The sequence below is a fragment of the Delphinapterus leucas genome, chromosome 10 (genome assembly GCF_059928025.1).
Source record: "Delphinapterus leucas isolate spDelLeu-1000000601 "Yukka" chromosome 10, BTC_Dleu_Yukka2, whole genome shotgun sequence".
NCBI classification, from domain to species: domain Eukaryota; kingdom Metazoa; phylum Chordata; class Mammalia; order Artiodactyla; family Monodontidae; genus Delphinapterus; species Delphinapterus leucas.
Genome location: NC_143138.1, coordinates 73,494,368 through 73,521,747, shown reverse-complemented (window position 1 = coordinate 73,521,747; position 27,380 = coordinate 73,494,368). Strand labels below are relative to the sequence as shown.

At 37.7% G+C, this 27,380-nt stretch overlaps 1 protein-coding gene across 28 annotated transcripts in view; it reads right to left on the bottom strand.

Annotated features, from left to right (window-relative positions):
* The window catches only part of SLMAP (sarcolemma associated protein), a 150,754-nt gene that overhangs the window by 112,402 nt on the left and 10,972 nt on the right, over window positions 1-27,380 (bottom strand). The gene's annotated exons all lie outside the window — the stretch shown is intronic.

The following is a 27,380-nucleotide window of genomic DNA, read 5'->3' as shown; positions in this document are numbered from 1 at the left end:
GAGTCACAAAGCTGTCTCAAGCTTATTTTACCCATCAAGCCAAAAGACATACCACTCTCTTGTTATAAGGATTATAGCTAGGTATGTTTAATGAACAAGTTATTACAATTAGAGGAAAATACCTTATATCTGTTATAAGTAACAAATTGTATCCCTTAACTGTGGCAGTCAAACTACTGCCTTTTGCTTCCTGGCAATGTTAACTCTACTAATTCATTCTCTAACACAGAAATAATGCCCCCCATGGTGGGTTGCCTACTGCAGTTACTGCATGCAGAAAAGGAGAGAGCTTCTGAAGATCTAAGAATAAGTGTATTAAAATACAAATTTCATCTTCATTTTGACTGCCATTATAAACTGAGGTATCACAGAGTGACTTGTTCACAGACAAAAATTTCCCAAGCAATGGAATAGCTGAGTCACTATTCACCAAAGACTTAATTATCTCATATAGTCAGTGAAAGAAAATGATATAATATTACAAAAGTCATCTATTTTTGTAGTCTTTGTTCAGGGTTCCAAAAATGAATTTCAATGTGGTTGCTGACTCTGAAAGTGATTTTCACACTCAGATTTACCTCTTAAAACATTTGGGTATTCTTTTTCTGGGATTAAATTAAATAACATCTATGCATCAATCGAGTTACACCAGAGGTAATGCTCCACCAACTTCTAGCTGAGTTTACAATATAACGTTAGCTTTTTCTAGAATGGGCAAGTCAACTGAGCTGTAACATTCCCTTGGGCTTTATGCCATTTTCTCAAGTTTAAAATTGAAACATCAGTTGAAGAAAAATAGGTACAACCTAACAGCCTATGCAACTTAATTACAGACAGATTAAGCTGCACACATCAGCTTCAGAACAAAAAGAGTTAGAAAAAAACTAAAAAAATCAAATATGAGATTTTTACTGCTGAAATGGTCTACAAAATACTCTCATGGATGAGATAACTTAGGACCTCAAAGAAGCTGCCTGTACAAGAACACAAAACAAATAAGGCAAGCTGGGAGTGGGGGCCAGGGCCTCTAAAACATTCTATTTCACAAATCAATAGCCTCCACAATCTCAAAAATATCTATATAGAAAACTGATTAAACTTTCAAATGACAAATTTAAGAATCACTCACTTGACTCAAAATATTCGCAATAAATAATAACCTCATTAGAAAGGATCTACATACCAGTAAAAATGGTTAACATTTACTGAATTCTTACTGTGTGCCAGGCTCTATATTAAGTCCTTTACATGGATTTAATTCACTTAATTCTCACCACTCCCCTGTGAGGTATTATTATTAACCCCACTTTAAAAACAAGAAAATTGAGGCAGAGTTTCTGGCAAATTACTTGCCAGAAGTCACCAAGCAAATAAGAACTAGCGTGTGAATCCATGTAATGATCTCCTCAGCTGTAGTCCCTAAATCCCCACTTCTGACCTCGCAGCTCTTAACCATTCTACTATACTGCCTTTTAAATTTTAGTCCAATTTCTCATTTTACAGATAAGGAAACTATGTCACCAAGGAAGAGATAAAATTCAATCAAGGTTGAAAATCATTTAATAACAGTACTAGTATTAGGATGCAGGTTTCCTATTCCCATTATGCTCTCCTATTTCACACTGGGCTTTTCCTATTTTTCTATCATCCTATTATCCTCTTTCACATTGGGCTTTTCCTATTTTCCTATCATTTTTCCTATTTCACACTGGGCTTTTCCTCTCTTCTGGTCTTTTTCAAAATTAATTTGTTTTTCTGAGCATAAAATACTTATCACTGAAGTCAAGAAAGTAAAGTATAGAAGAAAATTAAAATTATTCCTCCCAGCTTCCAAGGATAATCATTGTCAACAGTTTAACTTATTTATTTATATGCATTACAAGACCAACACTCCATTGCCCTGCCCCATATGTTTAAAGAAGTTTAGAGACCTACTTTGTAAGTAGTTGTATATTAATTTGACTTTTTCACTTAAATCACTATTTTCCCAAGGCATTAAATATTTTTTGAATATGACTAAATGGCTAAATGACATTTCATAAATTTCATTAAGATATTTAACCATAGGTCTTCTGACTATATATATAGAAGACTTCTTGCAATTAATGTCTTTGATGAAAGTGTTATACATATATCTGTTAATATTCTTAGATTAAGTCCCTGAAAATGATATTACTGAGTTAAAGGGTATAACAATATATAACACACATGTGCTGCTTACTATTGCCAAACTATTCTAAGTGCTTCACAGATACTAGCTTGTTTAATCCTTGCAACAACCCTGAGAGATGAAATGAATGCCCAGAGACAACAAGTGACTGGCCCAAGATCATATGGCTAAGAAAGTGGCACAGCCAGGATTCACACCCAGCTAGTCAGAATCCAGGATCCAGGCTCTTTATCATTATGCTGGACTATCTTAATTCCACACTTTTCAACCACATGATGCCAAGTCTCCTAGACGTTTACTACAAATGTACAAAAATGATCTGAGGAACCTGTTTTCAGTAAGCATCTCAAGAGATTCTAAAGTTTGAAACCACTATCCTGATCTAAAAATTTTTAAATAGTACAACATCTAATAAACCCTTCTCATAAAACCACTGACAGACCACTGACAGTTTATATTGGTTGATGTTTAATATACAAATGGGAGGACCAAGTAAGAGAACACTCAAAAATGGATAAAATACGTCTTCATGACCTGGGATTAGGCAAATGGCTTCTTAGACATGATAGCAAAAGCACAAATAGTAATATAAATTTAAAATTTTAGGGTTGCTAGAATTATTTTTAAAATGAAGGATAAACTGAACTTCAAAATTTAAAACTTCTGTGCTATAAAACACACCATAAAGGGGCTTCCCTGGTGGCGCAGTGGTTCAGAGTCCACCTGCCGATGCAGGAGACATGGATTCGTGCCCCTGTGTGGGAAGATCCCACATGCCGCGGAGCGGCTAGGCCCGCGAGCCATGGCCGCTGAGCCTGAGCATCCGGAGCCTGTGCTCCGCAACAGGAGAGGCCACAACACTGAGAGGCCCGCGTACCTCAAAAAAAAAAAAAGACACCATAAGGCCACATATTATGTGATTCCACTTACATAAGTCACCTAGAATAGGCAAATTCATAGAGGCACAAAGTAGAAATAGCAGTTATTAGAGCCTCGGGGAGAAGAGGAGAGTTATTTAATGGGTACAGAGTTTCTGTTCAGGATGACGGAAAAGTACTGAAAATGGAGACAGCAGAAGCAAGAAGAACTACAATCCTGCAGCCTGTGGAACAAAAACCACATTCACAGAAAGACAGACAAGATGAAAAGGCAGAGGGCTATGCACCAGATGAAGGAACAAGATAAAACCCAAGAAAAACAACAAAATGAAAGGGAGATAGGCAATCTTCCAAAAAAAGAATTCAGAATAATGATAGTGAAGATGATCCAGGACCTCGGAAAAAGAATGGAGGCAAAGATCGAGAAGACGCAAGAAATGTTTAACAAAGATCTAGAAGAATTAAAGAACAAACAAACACAGATGAAAAATACACTAACTGAAATGAAAAATACACTAGAAGGAATCAATAGCAGAATAATTGAGGCAGAAGAATGGATGAGTGACCTGGAAGACAGAATGGTGGAATTCACTGCTGTGAAACACAATAAACAAAAAACAAAGAAAAGAAATGAAGGCAGCCTAAGAGACCTCTGGGACAACATTAAACACCACAACATTCGCATTACAGGGGTCCCAGAAGGAGAAGAGAGAGAGAAAGGACCAGAGAAAATATTTGAAGAGATTATAGTCAAAAACTGCCCTAACATGGGAAAGGAAACAGCCACCCAAGTCCAGGAAGCGCAGAGAGTGCCATACAGGATAAACCCACCAAGGAGAAACATGCCGAGACACATGGTAATCAAATTGGCAAAAATTAAAGACAAAGAAAAATTACTGAAAGCAGCAAGGGAAAAACGACAAATAACGTACAAGGGAACTCCCATAAGGTTAACAGCTGATTTCTCAGCAGAAACTCTACAAGCCAGAAGGGAGTGGCATGATATACTTAAAGTGATGAAAGGGAAGAACCTACAACCAAGATTACTCTACTTGGCAAGGATCTCATTCAGATTCGATGGAGAAATGAAAAGCTTTACAGACAAGCAAAACCTAAGGGAATTCAGCACCACCAAACCAGCTCTACAACAAATGCTAAAGGAACTTCTCCAAGTGGGAAACAGAAGAGAAGCAAAGAACCTACAAAAACAAACCCAAAACAATTAAGGAAATGGTAATAGGTACATACATATTGATAATTACCTTAAACGTGAATGGACTAAATGCTCCAACCAAAAGACACAGGCTTGCGGAATGGATAGAAAAACAAGACCCATATATATGCTGCCTACAAGAGATCCACTTCAGACCCAGTGACACATACAGACTGAAAGTGAGGTGAAGGAAAAAGATATTCCATGCAAATGGAAATCAAAAGAAAGCTAGAGTAGCAATACTCACATCAGATAAAATAGACTTTAAAATAAAGAATGTTACAAGAGACAAGGAAGGACACTACATAATGATCAAGGGATCAATCCAAGAAGAATATATAACAATTATAAATATATATGCACCCAACATAGGAGCACCTCAATACATAAGGCAACTGCTAACAGCTATAAAAAAGGAAATCGACAATAACACAATAATAGAGGGGGACTTTAACACCTCACTTACACCAATGGACAGATCATCCAAAATGAAAATAAATAAGAAAACAGAAGCTTTAAATGATACAATAGATCAGACAGATTGAATTGATATTTATAGGACATTCCATCCAAAAACAGCAGATTACACTTTCTTCTCAAGTGCGCACGGAACATTGTCCACAATACATCACATCTTGGGTCACAAATCAAGCCCCAGTAAATTTAAGAAAATTGAAATCATATCAAGCATCTTTTCTGACCACAACGCTATGAGGTTAGAAATCAACTACAGGGAAAAAAACATAAAAAACACAAACACACGGAGGCTAAACAATACGTTACTAAATAACCAAGAGATCACTGAAGATATCAAAGAGGAAATCAGAAAATACCTAGAGACAAATGACAATGAAAACACGATAATCCAAAACCTATGGGATGCCGCAAAAGCAGTTCTAAGTGGGAAGTTTATAGCTATACAAGCCTACCTCAAGAAACAAGAAAAATCTCAAACAATCTAACGTTACATCTAAAGGAACGAGAGAAAGAAGAACAAACAAAACCCAAAGTTAGCAGAAGGAAAGAAATCATAAAGATCAGAGCAGAAATAAGTGAAATAGAAACAAAGAAAACAACAGCAAAGATCAAAAAACTAAAAGCTGGTTCTTTGAGAAGATAAACAAAATTGATAAACCATTAGCCAGACTCATCAAGAAAAAGACGGAGAGGACTCAAATCAATAAAATTAGAAATGAAAAAGGAGAAGTTACAACAGACACCACAGAAATACAAAGCATCCTAAGAGACTACTACAAGCAACTCTATGCCAATAAAATGGACAACCTGGAAGAAATGGACAAATTCTTAGAATGGTATAACCCTCCAAGACTGAACTAGGAAGAAATAGAAAATATGAACAGACCAATCACAAGTAATGAAATTGAAACTGTAATTAAAAATCTTCCAACAAACAAAAGTCCAGGACCAGATGGCTTCACAGGTGAATTCTAACAAACATTTAGAGAAGCGCTAACACCCATCCTTCTCAAACTCTTCCAAAACATTGCAGAGGAAGGAAAACTCCCAAACTCCCAATTCTATGAGGCCACCATCACCCTGATACCAGAACTAGACAAAGATACTACAAAAAAAGGAAATTACAGACCAATATCACTGATGAATATAGATGCAAAAATCCTCAACAAAATACTAGCAAACAGAATACAGCAACACATTAAAAGGATCATACACCATGACCAAATGCGGTTTATCCCAGAGATGCAAGGATTCTTCAATATACGCAAATCAATCAATGTGATACACCATATTGACAAATTGAAGAATAAAAACCATCTGATCATCTCAATAGATGCAGAAAAAGCTTTTGACAAAATTCAACACCCATTTATGACAAAAACCCTGCAGAGAGTGGGCATAGAAGGAACCTACTTCAACGTAATAAAGGCCATATACGAAAAACGCACAGCAAACATCATTCTCAATGGTGAAAAACTGAAAGCATTTCCTCTAAGGTCAGAAACAAGACAAGGATGTCCACTCTCACTGCTATTATTCAACATAGTTTTGGAAGTCCTAGCCATGGCAATCAGAGAAGAAAAAGAAATAAAAGGAATACAAATTGGAAAAGAAGAAGTAAAACTGTCACTGTTTGCAGATGACATGATACTATACATAGAGAATCCTAAAGATGCCACCAGAAAACTACTAGAGTTAATCAATGAATTTGGTAAAGTTGCAGGATACAAAATTAATGCATAGAAATCTCTTGCATTCCTATACACTAATGATGAAAAATCTGAAAGAGAAATTAAGGAAACACTCCCATTTACCATTGCAACAAAAAGAATAAAATACCTAGGAATAAACCTACCTAGGGAGACAAAAGACCTGTATGCAGAAAACGATAAGACACTGATGAAAGAAATTAAAGATGACACCAAGAGATGGAGAGATATACCATGCTCTTGGATTGGAAGAATCAATACTGTGAAAATCACTGTACTACCCAAAGCAATCTACAGATTCAATGCAATCCCTATCAAATTACCAATGGCATTTTTTACAGAACTAGAACAAAAATTCTTAAAATTTGTGTGGAGACACAAAAGACCCCGAATAGCCAAAGCAGTCTTGAGGGAAAAAAACGGAGCTGGAGGAATCAGATTCCCTGATTTCAGACTATACTAAAAAGCTACAGTAATCAAGACAATATGGTACTGGCACAAAAACAGAAATATACATCAATGGAATAGGACAGAAAGCCCAGAGATAAACCCACGTACCTATGGACAACTAATCTATGACAAAGGAGGCAAGGATATACAGTGGAGAAAAGACAGTCTCTTCAATAAGTGGTGCTGGGAAAACTGGACAGCTACATGTAAAAGAATGAAATTAGAACACTCCCTAACATCATTCACAAAAATAAACTCAAAATGGATTAGAGACCTAAATGTAAGACCGGGCACTATAAAACTCTTAAGAGGAAAACATAGGAAGAACACTCTTTGACATAAATCACAGCAAGATCTTTTCTGATCCACCTCCTAGAGTAATGGAAATAAAAACAAAAATAAACACATGGGGCCTAATGAAACTTAAAAGCTTTTGCATAGCAAAGGAAACCATAAACAAGACGAAAAGACAACCCTCAGAATGGGAGAAAATATTTGCAAATGAATCATCAGACAAAGGATTAATCTCCAAAATATATAAACAGCTCATGCAGCTCAATATTAAAAAAACAAACGACCCAATCCAAAAATGGGCAGAAGACCTTAATTGATATTTCTCCAAAGAAGGCATACAGATGGCCAAGAAGCACATGAAAAGCTGCTCAACATCACTAATTATTAGAGAAATGCAACTCAGAACTACAATGAGGTATCACCTCACACCAGTTAGAATGGGCATCATCAGAAAATCTACAAACAACAAATGCTGGAGAGGGTGTGGAGAAAAGGGAACCCTCTTGCACTGTTGGCGGGAATGTAAATTGATACAGCCACTATGGAGAACAGTATGGAGGTTCCTTAAAGAAGTAAAAATAGAATTACCATATGACCCAGCAATCCCACTACAGGGCATATACCCAGAGAAAACTATAATTCAAAAAGACACATGCACCCCAATGTTCATTGTAGCACTATTTACAATAGCCAGGTCATGGAGGCAACCTAAATGCCCTTCGACAGATGAATGGATAAAGAAGATGTGGTACATATATACAATGGAATATTACTCAGCCATAAAAAGGAACGAAATTGGGTCATTTGTTGAGACATGGATGGATCTAGAGACTGTCATACAGAGTGAAGTAAGTCAGAAAGAGAAAAACAAATATCATATATTAACGCATATATGTGGAACCTAGAAAAATGGTACAGATGAACCGGTTTGCAGGGCAGAAACTGAGACACAGATGTAGAGAACAAATGTATGGACACCAAGTGGGGAAAGCAGCAGGGGGTGGGGGTGGGGGTGTGATGAATTGGGCGATTGGGATTGACATGTATACACTGATGTGTATAAAATGGATGACTGAGAAGAAAAAAAAGTACTTAAAATGGATGAAGGTGATGGTTGCAATACATTGTGAATGTATTTAATACCACTTAAAATGGTAAAAATGGTAAATTTTCTGTTATGTGTATCTTACAATAATACTTTTTTAAAGGCACCATTAAGACAATCTACAAAATGGGGAAAAATATTTGCAAATCATTCATCTGATAAAGGAATTGTATCCAGAATATACAACTCAATAATAAAAAGATAAGTAATCCATTTTTTTAAACAGGGAAAGGATATGAACAGACATTTCTCCAGAAAAGTATACAAATGGCCCATAAGTACATGAAAAGATGCTCAATATTACTAGTTAGTAACTGGGGAAATACAAATGAAAAACACAGTGAGACACTTAATACTCACTGAATGGCTACAATAAAAGAGACAGATAATAAGTTTGAACAGGAAGTAGAGACACTGAACCTTCATAAATTGCTGGTGAGAATATAAAATAGTACAGCCACTTTGGAAAACAGTTTGGCACTTCCTCTACACAAAAACTTGTACATATATGTTCACAGTGGCATTTTTCTTTTTTAAATATTTATTTATTTATTTATTTGGTTGCCTGGGGTCTTAGTTGCAGCAGGCGAGCTCCTTAGTTGTGGCACATGGGCTCCTCAGTTGCAGCCTGTGAACTCTTAGTTGTGGCACGTGAACTCTTAGTTGCGGCATGTATGTGGGACCTAGTTCCCTGACCAGGGATCGAACCTGGGCCCCCTGCATTGGGAGCGCAGAGTCTTATCCACTGCGCTACCAGGAAAGTCCCGGCATATTTTAATAGCCAAAAAATAGACATGACCCAAATATCCATCAGCTGATAAATGGATAAATGAAAAGTTATATATATCCCTACAAAGGAATATTATTTGGCAATAAAAAGGTACGAAGTACCAATACATGCTACAACGTGGACGAATCTCGAAAACTTGTGCTGAATGAAAGAAACCAGGCACAAGAGGTCACATGTTGTATGACTCCATTTATATGAAATTTCCAGACAGGTAAATCTATAGAGACAAAAAGTAGATTAGTGGTCAACAGAAGCTGGGAGAAGAGGAAATGGGGAGTGACTGCTAATGGGTACAGAGTTTCTTTTGGGGGCAACGAAAATATTCTGGAATTAAATGTGGTAATCACTGCACAATTCTGTGAATATACTAAAAACAACTGAAGTGTATCAAAAAACTAAAAATAAACTAAAGAATACGGTTAAGAAATTCATGATAAGGACATAAATTTTGAAATTAAGTGCTTAGAAGTGGTAATTTAAGACTGTAAGTAGGGCTTCCCTGGTGGCGCAGTGGTTAGGAATCCGCCTGCTAATGCAGGGGACACGGGTTCGAGCACTGGTCTGGGAAGATCCCACGTGCTGCGGAGCAACTAAGCCTGTGCGCCACAACTACCGAGCCTGTGCTCCAGAGCCCGCGATCCACAACTACTAAGCCTGCATGCCACAAGTACTGAAGCCCACGCACCTAGAGCCCATGCTCAGAAACAAGAGAAGCCACCGCAGCGAGAAGCCTGTGCACCGCAACAAAGAGTAGCCCCCGCTCACCACAACTAGAGAAAGCCTGTGTGCAGCAACGAAGACCCAATGTGGCCAAAAAAAATTATTTATTTTTTAAAAAATGACTAAGTATATGAATTTAGAGAGAGAATGAGGCGTGGAATCTAAAGGATAAAGGTAAAGTCTTTATGGAAACCATAAACAATGGAAACAAAGATGGAAATGTCAAAACTGTCAAAAAAGTCAAAAAAATTAAGAACTAGGAAAGTATGTGTCATGCAAACAAAAGTTTGAAAAGTTCTATTAAAATTCACACTGAGGAAAATGGAAAAGTAAGTTTCAGAGTAGAGAGAAAACAAAAATAACAACCAAAACAAAATCATTCAATGACTCATCTAAAGAGATTCCCTGATGACTTTAAAAAAAAAACAATCTAACTTAGTACATAAAAAACAAGGTTAAGAAAATACACATACAGTCTAAATGTATAAAATTGAAGGCGATATGGACAGACTTCACCAAGTGTAGAGCACTAGCAATTTTGGGCAAAACTGAAATTTAACCAGAATACTTTGGATACATATTAACAATATTGCTTTTACACAGCAAATTTATAGGACAAGATGAACTGAACGATGTTGGATTCCCTGTCAGTAAATCAAGCACTCCCTTTTGTCCTAAATAGACTGAGGTGATGATGAAAAACGGATGACGGCACACTGCACTCCAGAATGTCAGCTCCATGGGGGCAGGGAGTTTGTTTCGTTTAACTAGAATAATGCTTAGCACACAGGAAGAGCTCAATAATATTGGCTAAATGAATCAACAGCACTTTGAAATCTGTGTATATATTTTAGGAATTCCCATCTAGATTAGGGAATTCTTCACATCTAGAAACCGAATTTTAATGAAGAGCCAGAGATAATTGAGCTCTAAAACTAGAGCTTCAGGGAAGAAAAGAATTTTCCTTGAAATACCACACTGACTGGAGGCAGATAAGAAGCCTACATAACTTGCTTGTGCTGTTAAACGCTTAAACATAATCATAAATTTCTTTTATTTTTTACATTGCCAGCATAATGAAAAACATAAATGAGTCTGTACAATTCTAAAGAGTTAACTTTTTAAATGGTAAAAATAACTATAACGCTTAGAATTCATCATGGTCAAGTTACAGGAACACACAATACACAAGATAAAATCCCCTAAAGACAAAGATATGATTTAAGTAAAATACAATAGATAAAGCCACTATCTAAGAGATCTAAGCAGAAAATATAAAACCTAACTGTTAAAATCTATTCAATACTAACTAAACTTAGAACGATGAACACAGAAAGAAAACAAAATCCTCCAGCTTAAAGGAATTCAATTCAGGATAATAGACAAGAAAAAACTACTAGACAGTGATAAACACCATAACAACGATAAGAACAATTTCTAACAATGCCTGATTCAGCTAATTTACTTATAAATTTACATGGAGGATCAAAAAAAGACACATCTTCAGATGGGAAAAGACACATACTATAATTTCACTCATATGTGGAATATAAAAAACAAAATAAATGAACAAACCAAACAAAAACAAACATGTAGATACAGAGAACAGAGTAGTGGTTACCAAAGAGGAAGGGGGAGCGAAATGGATAAGGTCAACTGTATGCTGTATGGTGACAGATAGAAACTGAATTTTTGGTGGTGAGCACAATGTAGTATACACATAAGTAAAAATATAATGCTGTACACGCAAAATATATAATGTTATAAACCAAATTACCTCAATTGTTAAGAAGACACATCTTATTTTAAAACATTACATGTATAAGAAGTTTCTATACCTGTCACATAAATAGTAAAATCAATACCAACAAAACAAATGGTGTTTTTTAATAAAAATATCACTAAGAAGGTTGCATTTAAATATTTAATCAACAGTTATTACAAAATTTTGTTCTTTAAATCAAAGTACTCTATTGTTAGAATAATGACAAATATCATTAGTTAGTTCATTTCACCTCACCTCTCTTTTTAAAAAAGATACTTGTGGTCAACAGACATGCAATTAAAGCTGTAGTTCAAGTTCAAACAACTCCCTCTGAACACACTAAAAAGACAGCCCACTAAAACATCCTGTTATATTTCTCACATTTGAATACTGTCTTAGATTTACCTCTACTAAGAACCTTATTTGAATCTAAAATATCCAGCAAATTTTGGGACTTCCCTGGTGGTCCAGTGGTAAAGAATCCACCTTCCAATGCAGGAGACACGGGCTTGATCTCTGGTAGGGGAACTAAGATCCCACATGCCGCAGGGCAAGTAAGCCCGAGCGCCACAACTACTGAGCTCACGCACCTCAACTAGAGAGCCCGCATGCAGCAAACTACAGAGCCCAGGTTTTCTGGAACTGGCACGCCACAACTAGAGAAGAGAAAACTCACACACCACAAGTAGAGAGAAGCCCATGCGCCGCAACAAAAGATCCCACAAGCTGCAATGAAGATCCCATGTGCCGCAACTAAGACCCAACGCAGTCAAAAAATTAAAAAATAAGAAAAAAAATTTTTAAATACCAAAAAAAAAAGAACAAGCAAATTTTGAGATGAAATGTTGTTTCGTTTTCCATTAATAAATAGGTATGTCTTTAAATAGATCAGTTTCAACTCTAAAGTTTAGTAAAGAACATAAATTGGTTCAAGTATGAGAGATTTCTATTACTAAAACTAATTTTAGAGTATTTAATCTGAGCAAACTTGATGCTATGTAAAAAAGCTTAAGCAATTTTTGGCACTTTCTGTTGATACAGGAGTTCACTTGATAGTTTTCCAAAAATTATGCTGCAAATACTGAACTTTTAAATAGTCATAAACTAGAAAATTAATCATACCTTAACTTTTTTTTTCATTCTCAAATTGTTTTTCAAAATCCTGAGATATTTACACTCTGTTTCAGGCATATTATCTTAGTAGCAAAGCCGGATTTACACTAAGGAAGTGACAGTGCAGATTTTGGGTTTTGACATGCATGCTTTACAATAGAAAACATTGTGCAAGTAAAAAAGTACTAATGTTGAGAACTACAACATATGCTAAATAAAATGGTACATTTTTTTAAAGTAAGACTGCTGCTATATACTTACACTGGGCCAAAATTCCTAAAAAGCCATTCCTCCAAAATCTCCTTCTTCCCCTACCCCCTGCTCAAAATAACTTTTTCCACCCTAGAACTCATAAAATGTATTTAAAATACATATTTCAGTACATCTTTATTATCTTTCCATTAATGGATATCTCTCTGAAAACGAAAATATTTTATTTGACCCCTTTGCTCCAAAGCAACTTAATTATGTTTTTCCATTAAATTTATTTATTTATTTATTTATTATTATTATTGGCTGCATTGGGTCTTCATTGCTACACATGGGCTTTCTCTAGTTGCGGAGAGCGGGGGCTACTCTTCGTTGCGGTGCGCGGGCTTCTCATTGTGGTGGCTTCTATTGTTGCGGAGCACGGGCTCTAGGCACGTGGGCTTCGGTAGTTGTGGCTCGCGGGCTCTGGCGCGCAGGCTCAGTAGTTGTGGCACGCGGGCTTAGCTGCTCCGAGGCATGTGGGATCTTCCTGGTCCAGGGCTCAAACCCATGTCCCCTGCACTGGCAGGCGGATTCTTAACCCCTGCGCCACCAGGGAAGTCCCGTTCATTTTAAATATAAATGTTTAAAATTCACTCTAAATTTAATGGAGGGCCTTAATCCATTGCCAGTGAGCTTCCATACCCACCACTCCACTGAATAGCCCTCAAGTCACTGATGAGACTACTACCTGACAAATCCAAGGACTGCTTTCAGCTCTTAAAAGGTGACACGAGTATTTTCTCAAAAACTCTTCCCTGCCTTGTACCTCACAAATCCAATCTTTCCTGGTCCTCCTACTTCTCTGGTTGTCCCTTCCAACTCTCTTTTCTTTTTCTTTCACAGCAGTTCAAATGTTGATCATCCCCAGGGTTCTTTCCTAGCTTCTACTTTTCTAGGATGTACAAACCTCCCTGGGCGTGTATTTCCTACAGCCTTCACTATATCGGGTAGTGACTCCCAAATCTGTCTCACTCCATCCAGATGATTTGGTTGCACTCTGGGAATTTATCTCTAACTGATCTTTCTACTATATCACTCTACTGGGTCTCCTTGCCTCTGAGCACAATTCCAATGTCTTTCATACTGTCACTAAGACTGCTGCTCTAAAAACAAAGTTTTAACCGTGTAATTCTATTACTTAAAATCTTTTGGCACCCCTCACCACTTGTCCTAAAGGAAAAAGGAGCATGACATTAAAATCCCTCACAGCCTCGTCCTGAACTGTCTTTTCTGCCTCATCTTCTATTCCTCACCTAAATGATATCACACAAAATCAGTTTCTCAAACAAGCCAACTATTTTTATTCCTATCAGTACCAATAAAACTATCACTCATGCTGCCTAAAATGTACTTCCCCCTCATTTGCATGCTAAAACCTGCTCTCCTTTTAAGATTTGTTTCAGATATCACCTCTGGAGAAGCCATTCCCTCCTTCATTGCCTTCTCAATTGGTCATTCCATCCTCAACATTTCTACTGCAGTCCATGTGAATAGTATCTCTAAGCAATTATTTCACTGAATTGTAATTTTTTGTAGACATGTCCACTTACACAGAATCCCTAAAAACAGGGGTTATATCTTTTCACCCCTTTATCCCTGTCAGCTAGCAAACATGCCATAGTAGATGCTTAATAAAAAGATGTCCAATAAGCAAATGTTATGTAATTATGTCACTCTCTATTTTAAATACTCTGATGTTTTACAGATGGCCAACAGGCACATGACAAGATGCTCAACATCACTAATCATCAGAGAAACACAAATCAAAACCACAATGAGATATCACTTCATACCTGTCAGAACAGCTATCTTCAAAAAGACCACAAATAGGGCTTCCCTGGTGGCGCAGTGGTTGAGAGTCCACCTGCCGATGCAGGGGACACGGGTTCGTGCCCCGGTCTGGGAAGATCCCACATGCCGTGGAGTGGCTGGGCCGTGAGCCATGGCCACTGAGCCTGCGCTCCGCAACGGGAGAGGCCACAACAGTGAGAGGCTCGCAGACCGCAAAACAAACAAACAAAAAAAGACCACAAATAATAAATGTGGCAAGGATGTGGAGAAAAGGGAAACCTTGTATACTGTTGGTGGGAATGTAAATTGGTGGTCACTATGTAAAACAGTATGGAGGTTCCTCAAAAAACTAAAAATAGAACTACCATATGATCCAGCAATTCCACTCCTGGGTATATAGCCAAAGAAAACGAAAACACTAAATCAAAAAGATACTTGCACCCCAACGTTCACAACGGCATTATTTATAATAGCCAAAATATGGAAGCAACCTAAGTGTCCATAAAAAGACACACACACACACACACACACACACCGGAACACCACTCAGTCATAAAAAAGAATGAAAAATTTTCCATTTGCAACAACATGAATGGACCTAGAGGTTATTACACTTACAGAAATAAGTCAAAGAAAGACAAATACTATATGTTATCACTTACATGTGGAATCTAAAAAATAAAACAAGCCAATTAATATAACAAACAGAAACAGACTCACAGATATACAGAACTAATGGTTACCAATGGGAAAGGTGAGGGGAGAAGGGCAAAATTGGGGTAGAGGATTAAGAGGTACAAACTATCAATATTACATATAAAATAAATAAGCTTCGAGGACATTGTACAGCACAGGAAATATAGCCAATATTTTATAATAACTTTGAGTAGAGTTTAATCTATAAAGAATTTGAATCAATATATCATACACCTGAAACTAACATAAAACTGTAAATCAACTATATCTCAATAATAAATAAATACTCTAATGTTTGACCCTATGAACTAATATATCCCAGTGTTTTATTTTAAAATATGATCAATACAGATTCAGTCCATGACAAGGCAGATAAACTGGCAAGATAAAGTTGATGAATAGATGTCTGGGAAAAAAACATCACTTATGACTAAACCCCATAACTCAATGTCAGAGTTATTCACAAAAGATACTAAGTACTGTATCAACGATATAGACTTCTCTCATAAAAAGAAGATTGCTACTTCAAATTATAATTTCTTTAGGCCTTAATTTTCTCTTCTCTGAGAGAAATACAAACCATTTACCTTATGGATATTAGACTACTCATAAAAGACTAGAAAACTTTATTTTTGCTAAAATGCATTCTTCTTTTTTTTTTTTTTAAATGCATTCTTCTTTGACAGCTCCCAAGGCTGTATAATTTTCACTGAGTTGGGAAGTAAGCTGAGTGTAGCAGAACGGATGACAGTACTCAATTATTCCACTGATTTTTCCTAAATGAATATTAATTACACTTCCCTGCCCAATTATGTCATGTTTGGCCATATAACTTGCTCTGGCCAATGAAATGTGAGTGGAAGTGACATGTACCACTTCTGGGCAGAAACTTTAACTGTAATTCCATGGCTCTGAATAGCTCTTCGCCTTCTAATACCTACTACCAGAACATGTTGTCCCAGACAGAAGTTGCTCCTTCAGCCTGAATTCCAGAAAGGAGAACAACTGTGGATGGAGCTGCCATCTACCTAAGTATTTAACATGAGCAAGAAATAAATCTTTGTTGTTATAAGGCACTGAGCTCTTTGGGTTGTTTATTACCACAGTATAACTAGCATAAACTAATCAACACACTGAATCAGTTGTTCTTCCTCTATAATATCATAATACACAGGCATATGACACTATAAAATATTATACTAAAGGTTTTTTATTGTCTTATGCAAATAGACTTATGATTTTAAGAGGGCAGACACTTCTTTTTTCATCTCTAGCACCTGGTAGTAGAAGACTGATAAATTTGACTGATAGTTTGCTGAAAGAACTATGTAAGTACCCATTATGTATTTTCCAACAAATGAAGTTACATAGTTACTGAAAATTTTTAAAATGTAATACAAAAATAACTTATATTGTTTAAAAAAAAAGCTGAAGAAATCAAAATACCTTATACTGTAAAGAAAAGTTGAAGAGATCTGATGACCATCTATTTTACCTGATCTTAGGTAAAATATCTTAACATTATTCTAAAAGGTTTCCCCAATATATTTATCAAAGATTTCAATAACACCATTTTACTTACAACATATTCACTTGATAACCAGAAAGGAAAGAAGTGTGGGAGCAGATGTCCAAGCTGATGCACTGTAAAGTTCACATGCTTCCTTATCGGTTCATATTTACAAATGTTTAGTTATTGTTTCTAAACAGTTCCTATAGGAATGGCTGACCTAGAAAACTGACAAATAACAACTCAGATGAACCAACACATAAGAATGCATAATTCAGTAATTTAAAAACTGCTAATCTAAAAAGTCACTTAGCACTGGGATAAAAAAACATATAACCTCTAATGGTATTAGTAAATTAGGTCATTAAGAAAAGGTTATGTCCAATACCACATGATATCACTTATATGAGGAATCTAAAACATGACACAAATGAACCTATCTACAAATAGAAACAGACTCACAGACATAGAGAACAGCCTTGTGGTTGCCGAGGGGGAGCTGGTGGATTGTGAGTTTGGGGTTAGTAGATACAAACTATTATATATAGAATGGATAAACAACAAGGTCCTACTGTCTAGCAAAGGGAGCTATTTCAATACCCTGTGATAAACCATAATGGAAAAGAATGAATATATGCAGAACTGAATCACTTTTCTGTACAACAGAAACTAACATAACAGGAACTTCCCTGGTGGCACAGTAGTTAAGAATCCGTCTGCCAAAGCAGGGGACACGGGTTCGAGCCCTAGTCCGGGAAGATCCCACATGCTGCAGAGGAACTATGCCCATGAGCCACAACTATTGAGCCTGAGCTCTAGAGCCTGAACGCCACAACTACTGAAGCCTGCGTGCCTAGAGCCTGTGCTTCACAACAAGAAGCCTGTGCACCACAATGAAGAGTAGCCCCGCTTGCTGCAACTAGAAAGCCTGTGCATAACAACGAAGACCCAACGCAGCCAAAAATAAATAAATAAATAAGTAAACAGATAAATAAATTTTTTAATTAAAAAAAAGGAAAAAAGGAACACTTTGGCCATCTAAACACTAACTTTTCCTTTTTTTTTTTTTGCGGTACGTGGGCCTCTCACTGTTGTGGCCTCTCCCGTCGCGGAGCACAGGCTCCGGACGCACAGGCTAGGTGGCCATGGCTCACAGGCCCAGCCGCTCCGCGGCATGTGGTATCTTCCCAGACCGGGGCATGAACCCATGTCCCCTGCATCGGCAGACGGACTCTCAACCACTGCGCCACCAGGGAAGCCCTAACTTTTCCTAGTTTTTAAGTTAAATGATGTCAGAAAGCTCAAAGTCACAGTACCAAAGCAGTTTATAAATTATAAAACTGTTTAAATATAAGGTTGTATTATTTTAAAAAGCCTCCTCATTATAAGGAAAGTTCTGCCTATAAATGTACAACATCCAAAAGAGGCAGAAGATAATCAAAGAACTAACACTGGAAAAGGGGAGATTCTGGAAAGACTTTGAGAATCTAATTGAAAAAGTCCTCTTTGAACTTAAACCCTTATTAATTAATGGTACAGTGTTCCCAAAATTTCTACTATTTCAAGAGATTATAAAACCAAATCTCCTGGAAATGGAAGTATCCTATAGCCAACAAATAAATAAAAGGACATAAATCTGAATCTACCTAAGAGAGCCATAGTAAACATATTTTCTTTTTAAATGAATAAATTGATGTTGATTTATTTAGAATAGGTGGTATAGTTGCACAGTTTCAAAAGAACTAAAAAGGTATATACGCTGAAAAGTCTTCCTGCCACCTTATCTCAGATCAACTCAGTTTTCATCCCCGAACCCACTCTCAGGTAACCACAGTTACTAATTCCCTTGTATCCTTCCAGATCTCTTTATGCATAAGCAAATAAACAACAAATATAGATTCTTATTTTCCCTCCTTTGCATAAAAGCTAGATTACTATATACATTGTTCTGTGCCTCATCTATCATGTTGTTTTGTTACCTGACGATACATATCGTGGAGAATTCTCCGTATCAGTACAAAGACAGATTCCTCATTCTTTTTATAGACTTTACAATGAAGCAGAATCTCAAAAAGTCAGCCTTACTTTATAACTCATCTTATAATGCCCTTGTGATCATCTCAACAAAGACAAATATGTAATGTTGCTGCAATAAAAAATATTTAGAATTTAAAAAATCTTATCTGATATTTTTATTATAAAGAACTTATTAAAGTATGGAACACCTATAGATAAGTGAACAAATAAAAAGTGTATAAGCCTGATGAATCACCACTAAGCCAACACACTCGTGATTTTTTAATATTTCATGATCTATTAGTATCTAGGAAATATGTTAGAGAAAATTAAAAGTGTTGACTTCCTACACTTCCATTTGGGACACAGTTTGGGGGCTTATGTTTCTTATATTCCACTTCACATAGCTTGATCTTTGTTATTTTTCTTTCAAAATTTTAATTAAGTAGTTCGTACATACAAAAATAAACACAAACATATGAATAACAACTAAAAAATAATAAAAGAAGTATTCATGTACCTAACACCTATCTTGAGAACCCCCTCCCTACCCCTCCCATGAGGCAAGCTGTACGCTTAAGGGTTAAGAGTACAGACTCTAGAGCCAGACTGCCTGAGTTTGATTATAAGGTTTACCACTTATTAGCATTATGATTTGGGGAAGTTAAAGTTTTCTGCACTCTTATTTATAAGCTCCTATACTAATAAATGAGAATAATAATAGTGCCTGCTTCACAGCAGGTACTCATTTAATTATGAGAATTAAATAAGTATATATTCGTAAAGTATTTAACACTTTCCAGCATATACTACGTAAAATTTAGCTATTTTTGTATTCACTCTCTGCCACCCTCACAAGGAAATATGCTTACCACTCTATTACTATATATGTAGTAAAATGGATGTATGGATGAGAATTGTGATTTTTAAATTTTATACTAACTGGCTACAGAGTCTAAGTATTCCTTTGCAACTTGCTTTTTTCATTCAAAATTTCTGAGATTTATCTACATTGATACATACGGCTATTGTTCATTCATGTTCATTCCTGTACAGTATTCTATGGTGTAAATTAAAAGAAGTATCTACATATTTCTGTCAATAGACATCTGGATTAATTCCAGTTTTTGCTATTATGAAAAATGCTACTACTAACATGCTTGAATATGTCTCCTGATACAGATTTGTAAAAAAGTTTTTCTAGAGTATATATCTAGGTGAAGAACTGCTGGGTCACTAGGTATATACAAGTTTAACATTATAACAATGTCAAATTGTTTATCAAAATGGTTATATTATAGCATCACACGCTTCATTAGGAAAGAAGCAGCATTAAATCAATGATCTAAGCCTCCAATTTAAGAAACTAAAAAACAGAAGAGGAAATTAAACCCGAAGAAGGCAGAAAAATGGATATAATAAAGGACAGAAATCCATGGGACAGATAACAGAAAAAAATAAAGAAAAATCTATTTAAAATAACTGATTCTTTAAGAAGATCAGTAAAGTTGATAACTCTCTAGCCAAAAAGATAAAGAAAAAAAGAGAAAAGATACAAATTATCAGTATTGGGAACAAGAGAGGTAAGCAACATCACTACTGATTCTATAGATATTAAAAGGATAATAAGGTAATGTTATAATTTTATGCCAATAAATCTAACAAATAAGATGAAACAGAGAAATTTCTTGAAAGACAAAAACTACCAAAGTCAATGCGAGAAGAAACAGACCTGAAAAGCCATATAGCTAACAGAGAAATTAAGCTTATAGTTTAAAACATTCCACACACACACTCAAAAAGACACAAACAGATCTAGATGACTTCACTGGTGAACTCTAACAAGCATTTAAGACTAATCTTTCATGAAGAAAGAAGCAAAAAGCCTGAACAAAATATAAGCCAATCAACCAGCAATGTATAAAAGGATAATACAGTACAATGAAGTGGATTCTATCCCAGTAACGCAAAGTTGGTTTAACATTCAAAACTCAATGTAACTGATCATATCAACAATAGAGTATGAGAGTTCCCAGTGCTCTACAGTGTCACCCACACTTGATGCTATCTTTTTTTAAATATGTATTTATTTGGCTGTGCTGGGTCTTAGCTGCGGCACACGGGATCTTCTTTGCGGCACGCAGGATCTTTAGTCGCGGCATGCGGGATCTTTAGTTGCAGCACGTGGGGTCTAGTTCCCTGACCAGGGATCAAACCCAGACCTCCTGCATTGGGAGTGCAGAGTCTTAGCCACTGGACCACCAGGGAAGTCCCAATACTGTCCAACTTTTAAAATGAGTATAGGGACTTCCTGGTGGCGCAGTGGTTAAGAATCCACCTGCCAATGTAAAGGACATGCATTCGATCCCTGGTCCAGGAAGATCCCACCTGCCACAGAGCAACTAAGCCCGTTTGCCACAACTACTGAGCCTGTGCTCTAGAGCCCACATGCCATAACTACTGAAGCCCATGTGCCTGGAGCCCGTACTCCTCAACAAGAGAAGTCACCACAATGAGAAGCCCGTGCACCGCAACAAAGAGTAGCCCCTGTTCGCCGCAAGTAGAGAAAGCCTGCACACAGCAACAAAGACCCAACACAGCCAAAAATAAATAAATTTATAAAAATAAAATAAAATGAGTATAAATGGTATCTCGAGGTTTCCGTTTACAGTTCCCTAGTTACGCTGATCTTATTATCCATTCTTTCTTCCTCTTCTGTGAAATTCTTATTTGTCTCTTTTGACCATTGTTTCTGTTGGGTTGTATTCCTTATTAATTTGGACAAGTTCTTTCTATATTCTGGATACCAATATTTTACAAGTGTATATACCATAACTATCTTCTGTTAGTTGTTTTTCTTCATTTTTTTCATTCTATTTTAACGAACAAAATTAATTTTAATGTATTTGAATTTATCAATATTTTACTTCAATGTGTTCTTTTTGTGAATTATTTATGGTATCCTTCCGTACACCAAGGGCATAAAGATAGTCTATATTCTCTAACAAGACACTTAAGAAAAAAAAAAAGACAAATTTTTTTTTTTGGCTGTGAGGGGTCTTAGTTGCAGCAAGCAGGATGTTTGTTGAGTCATATGGGATCTTTCGTTGCAGCGTGCAGGCTTCTCTCTTGTTGTGGCATGCAGGTTTCTCTCTAGTTGTGGTACATGGACTTCTCTCTAGCAGGCTTCTCTCTAGTTGTGGCGCACGGGCTTCTCTAGCAGGCATTTCTTTAGTTGTGGAGCATAGGGTCCACATCGTGTGGGCTCTGTAGTTTGTGGCACACGGGCTCTCTTGTTGAGGCACGCAAGCTCAGTAGTAGTGGTGCACAGGCTTAGTTGCCCTGTGGCACGTGGGATCTTAGTTCTCCGACCAAGGATATAACCCACATTCCCTGTGTTGGAAGGCAGATTCTTTACCACTGGACCACCAGGGAAGTAAAATTTCTTTCTTTTTTTGGCTGCACTGGGTCTTCACTGCTGCAAGTGGACTTTCTCTAGTTGAAGCGACCAGGGGCTACTCTTCGTTGCAGTGCACAGGCTTCTCATTGAGGTGCTTTCTCTTGTTGCAGAGCACAGGCTCTAGGCGCACAGGTTTCAGTAGTTGCAGCTCATGGGCTCAGTAGTTGTTGCACATGGGCCCTAGAGTGCATGAGCTTCAGTAGTTGTGGCGCATGGGCTCAGTAGTTGCAGTGTGCGGGCTCTAGGGTCATGGGCTTCAGTAGTTTTGGCACGCAGGCTCAGTAGTTGTGGCTTGTGGGATCTAGAGCACAGGCTCAGTAGTTGTGGCACAGGGGCTTAGTTGCTCCGCAGCATGTGGGATCTTCCCGGACCAGGGCTCAAACCTGTGTCCCCTGCATTGGCAGGTGGATTCTTAACCACTGCGCCACCAGGGAAGCCCCCTGAAATGGTATTTAAATAAGTTTATTCCAGAACTTAAAGTGACTGACAAAAAAAGTCTACCTTAAAATGAGGCACACAAATGCAATCTTTTAACATGCCAAGAGAGAAACCATCTTGAAAATAAGAAATCATACTTTGGAAACTTCGAATTTTGTCTACTCACTATGAATCAAATCCTCACCACTTTCCAATCACTTTATTATAAAGTCAGCTTATTAAAGCAGATGGGTGTTTCATAACCCACTACAGAACATACCGTTTTAGTTAGTAGGGTTATTTGGCTGGGTTAAGGGGAGGCACGGCTTTCCCCTAAACTACAAATCCAAGATTCTTAATCCCAGGGCTTGGAACTTGGTTCCCTAAAGATTTCTGCCCTATTGCCCCACCTCCACAGCCTTCCTGTAATGGAACCTGACAAGTTCACCTCTGTCATTTAACCTAAACTACCTGCTCAATCCAGTAGTAGAGCGCCTTAACACACAGCTGCCTCCAGATTATCCCTCTGGCTTTACGCCTTTTCATGCAGACCTTTATACACCAAAGACACCTGTTATTTTCTTTTTTTTTTTTTTGCAGTACGCGGGCCTCTCACTGTTGTGGCCTCTCCCGCTGCGGGGCACAGGCTCCGGACGTGCAGGCTCAGCGGCCATGGCTCACAGGCCTAGCTTCTCCGCAGCATGTGGGATCTTCCCCGACCGGGGCACGAACCCGTGTCCCCTGCACCGGCAGGCGGACTCTCAACCACTGCGGCACCAGGGAAGACCGACACCTGTTATTTTCTATCCTAAATCTTCAGGGTCCAATTCAAGCCTTCTCCACCTTAATCACATAGAGCTCTTAATTCCATTTAGAACTTAATTCTTCCCTAGCTGTTTATGAGGCTAGGTCTGGCTTCCCAATTAAACTATAAGCTCCTCAAAGACTGAAGTGATATCTTAATACTTTCATTATGCCCCATGTTGCCTAATATAGCATATACACTCTTACATGTTTCCTGATTGATTAACTAGATTCTCATCATATAACTTACTCAACTCCTTTAACTCCATATCTTCAAGTAAGGTAAGCCAAGTATGCTAATGATTTTTATTCCTTTTAACAGGGAAAGCATACAAACTTGGCAGTACTGGACAATGGATATTAATCAGAAGACTATTTGAACTGCTTTTACTCACAACACTTCAGATACCAAATGTGTGGCTGTCTTTTCTAACACTACTCCTCCAATTTTCTGAGACAAGCCGAGTGTCCTAAAATTCAATTCAACTCTGACACTATCTACCCGGAGTTAATGTCAGACCCCAAAGATAAAGGGCTCAGTCCCACAAGACTGCCCCCACTTCTACTGCCAGTCAAAAGTCCCAGGTTGTCACCGATACTTGCAACACAGATACAATTTAGGAATGGTCAAATGAAAGAATTGCAAAGGGCAAGGTATGAGGAAAAGGGCTAGGAGCTTCCATGTTTTCTCTGGTGAGCCACCCTTCCAGCACCTCGATGTGATCACCAAACCAAAAGCTCCCTGAATCTCACTGTTCAAGAGTTTTTATATAACTCAATCTTCATCCTGCTACCCCTCCTCTTCCCAGAGATTGGTAAGCGGGCCCCAAAGTTCCAACCCTCAATCACTTAGTCTTTCTGGTGACCAGTACCATCCTGAAGCTATCCAGGGGCTCCCAGCCACCAGTCATCTTATTAGCATACAAGAGACACTCTTATCACTCAGGAGATTCCACGAGTTTTAGGAGCTGTGAGCCAGGAACCTGGGACAAAGACCAATTTTTTTTTTTACTGTATCACACTATTTCTTTAACACATTCAAAGAAGTTTCAAGGTATCAAATAACTTAGTTGAGGAGACTCGAAAGGCAGATATTCGAAGAAGAAAACCTTTTTAACAATTAAAAAAAATAAGCATACAGGTCTTACCGTGCAAACACACCAACTAAAAATATAAAGAAAAATTAAAATAGCCACAAGCTACTGAACACAGATCTTCCTAGACTTATGATGGTGTTATGTCCCAATAAACCCATTGTAAGTAAGCTGAAAATGCATTTCATTCACCTAACCTACCGAACATCACAGCTTAGTCTCGCCTACCTTAAACATGCTCAGAACACTTATATTAGCCTACAGTTGGGAAAAACCATCTAACACAAAGCCTATTTTATAATAAAGTGTTGAATATCTCATGTAATTTATTGAGTATTATACTAAAAATGAAAAACAGAATGGTTGTATGGGCACAGATGGTTTTAAGTGTACTGGCTGTTTACCCTTGGGATTGTAGAGCTGACTGGGAGCCGTGGCTTGCTGTCGCTGCCCGGCACCACAAGGGAGTATCATACCACATTTTGCAGGAAAAGATCAAAATCTTAAGTACTGTTTCTACTGAATGTATTATCACTTTCATACCATCATGAAGTCGAAAAATCCTAAATTGAACTACTGTAAATCAGGGACTGTTTGTACTTATTCTGTGCCAAACATTCTGCTAACTGCTTTACAAGAATTCCCATGATCTCTACAACAATCCTATGAGGTGAATCTCACTATTAGCCTCATTTTTAGATGAGGAAAACTGAGGCACAGAAACTCCTCAAGGTCACACACCTGGCAAGCAATGGAGCCAGGATTCCAACTCAGGTAGTCCAACCCTAAAACTTCTACCAGCAGTGTTCAATGACCCCAAAGATTTGATAGCAGCTCTATTTTCCCCTCCTCAATTCTGCTAACTTCTGGGTTTGCATTTCCCAGAATACATCATTCTCTTCAGGCTTTTCTGCCTTAAACACACACTATTCCCTGGGGCTGGAATGCCCTGCTCTATTTTATACAGAGAGTAAACCCTCACTCTTCATACAGTAGCTTAAAAACAACTTTGTCTATGAAGCCCTCTTCATTCCTTCCATATTTGCTGCCCCCAATCCTAGGGAAGGAGTACATCACTCCCTTAGCTCCTTGGAAACAATGATTCGTAGATACTTCTATTGTTGGACTTATTTGTATTGTAACTATATTTTTCAGTACTATCTGCTGGGCACTACACTGCACACATGAGACACTCAGATACTTGTTAAGGACTAGGAATGGTCCCAGTTTAAGTTCGACTATAATTTAAACGACTACTTCCTTCTAGTCAAGACAACACCATTCATTCTAACAATATTTTACCATGCTCTATAGGCCTGCATACGCAAAAGATGCACTGGTGAGAAAAATTAATATCTTAAGATTCCCACGTTCAGACTGGGACTTATAAATTGCATCTTTCCAACCATTTCTCAACTCCCACATTAAGACTTTGGCACTAGAGCTTCTCAATAATACCAAAATTTTGTCTCTACCTCTTCAGTATTCATATCTTACTCTTGGTTAGACTTTTGTTTCAACAAATGTAGTTAAATTTCGAAACACCATCTATTAAATTCAATAAAAAAAAGTCTAACCAAGAGTAAGGCATTCACACTAAGAAACTAGTGACAGAAATTAAGCCACACAGTACTTCAAAAGCTGCTCTGCTAGACTATCCACACTGAACTCTACATTCTTCCACTTCCTCCACACTAACCTGCTTTCACTAACCTATGACTCCATCTAACAGTCCTCTTTTTTTTTTTTGCGGTACGCGGGTCTCTCACTGCTGTGGCCTCTCCCGCTGCAGCGCACAGGCTCCGGACGCGCAGGCCCAGCGGCCATGGCTCATGGGCCCAGCCGCTCCGCGGCATGTGGGACCTTCCTGGACCGGGGCACGAACCCATGTCCCCTGCATCGGCAGGCGGACTCTCAACCGCTGCGCCACCAGGGAAGCCCAGTCCTCTTTTTTTATAAGAGCATTTTGAGATATAATTCACACACCATACAATTCACCAATCTAAAGTGTACAATTCAGAGCAACCATCACCACGATTTTTAAAAATTTTTTTAAATGCCACAATCATTTTTATAACATTTTGGTCATCCCAAAGAGAAACCTGTACCCATTCAGCAGTCACTCCATGTATTACATTACTCAGAGTTCTCCAGAGAAACAGAGCCAGTAGGATGTATATATATACAGAGAGAGAGATTTATTGTAATTAGCTCACATAACATTCTGGGGGCTGTCAACTGAAATTTGCAGGGCAGGCCAGCCGGCTTGAGAAGGGAAGAAATGCTGTTGCAGTCTTGAGTAAGATGGCTCTCTGAAGGCAGAATTCCTTCTTTGGGGGAACCTCAGTCTTTTCTCTTAAGGCCTTCAACTAATTGGATAAGACTCACATTCTGGAGGGTAATCTGCTTTATTCAAAGCCTACTGATTTAAACGTTAATCACATTTTTAAAATACCTTCACAGCAACATCTAGACTGGTATTTAACCAAAAACTGCACACCATGGCCTCACCAAGTTGACATATAAAATTAACCATCACACTCCCTGTTAACTCCTGCTCCTGGAAACCACTAATCTACTTTCTCTCTATGGATCTGCCTATCCTACACATTTCATATAAACAGAATTAAACAATATGTGGCCTTTCACTGAACAT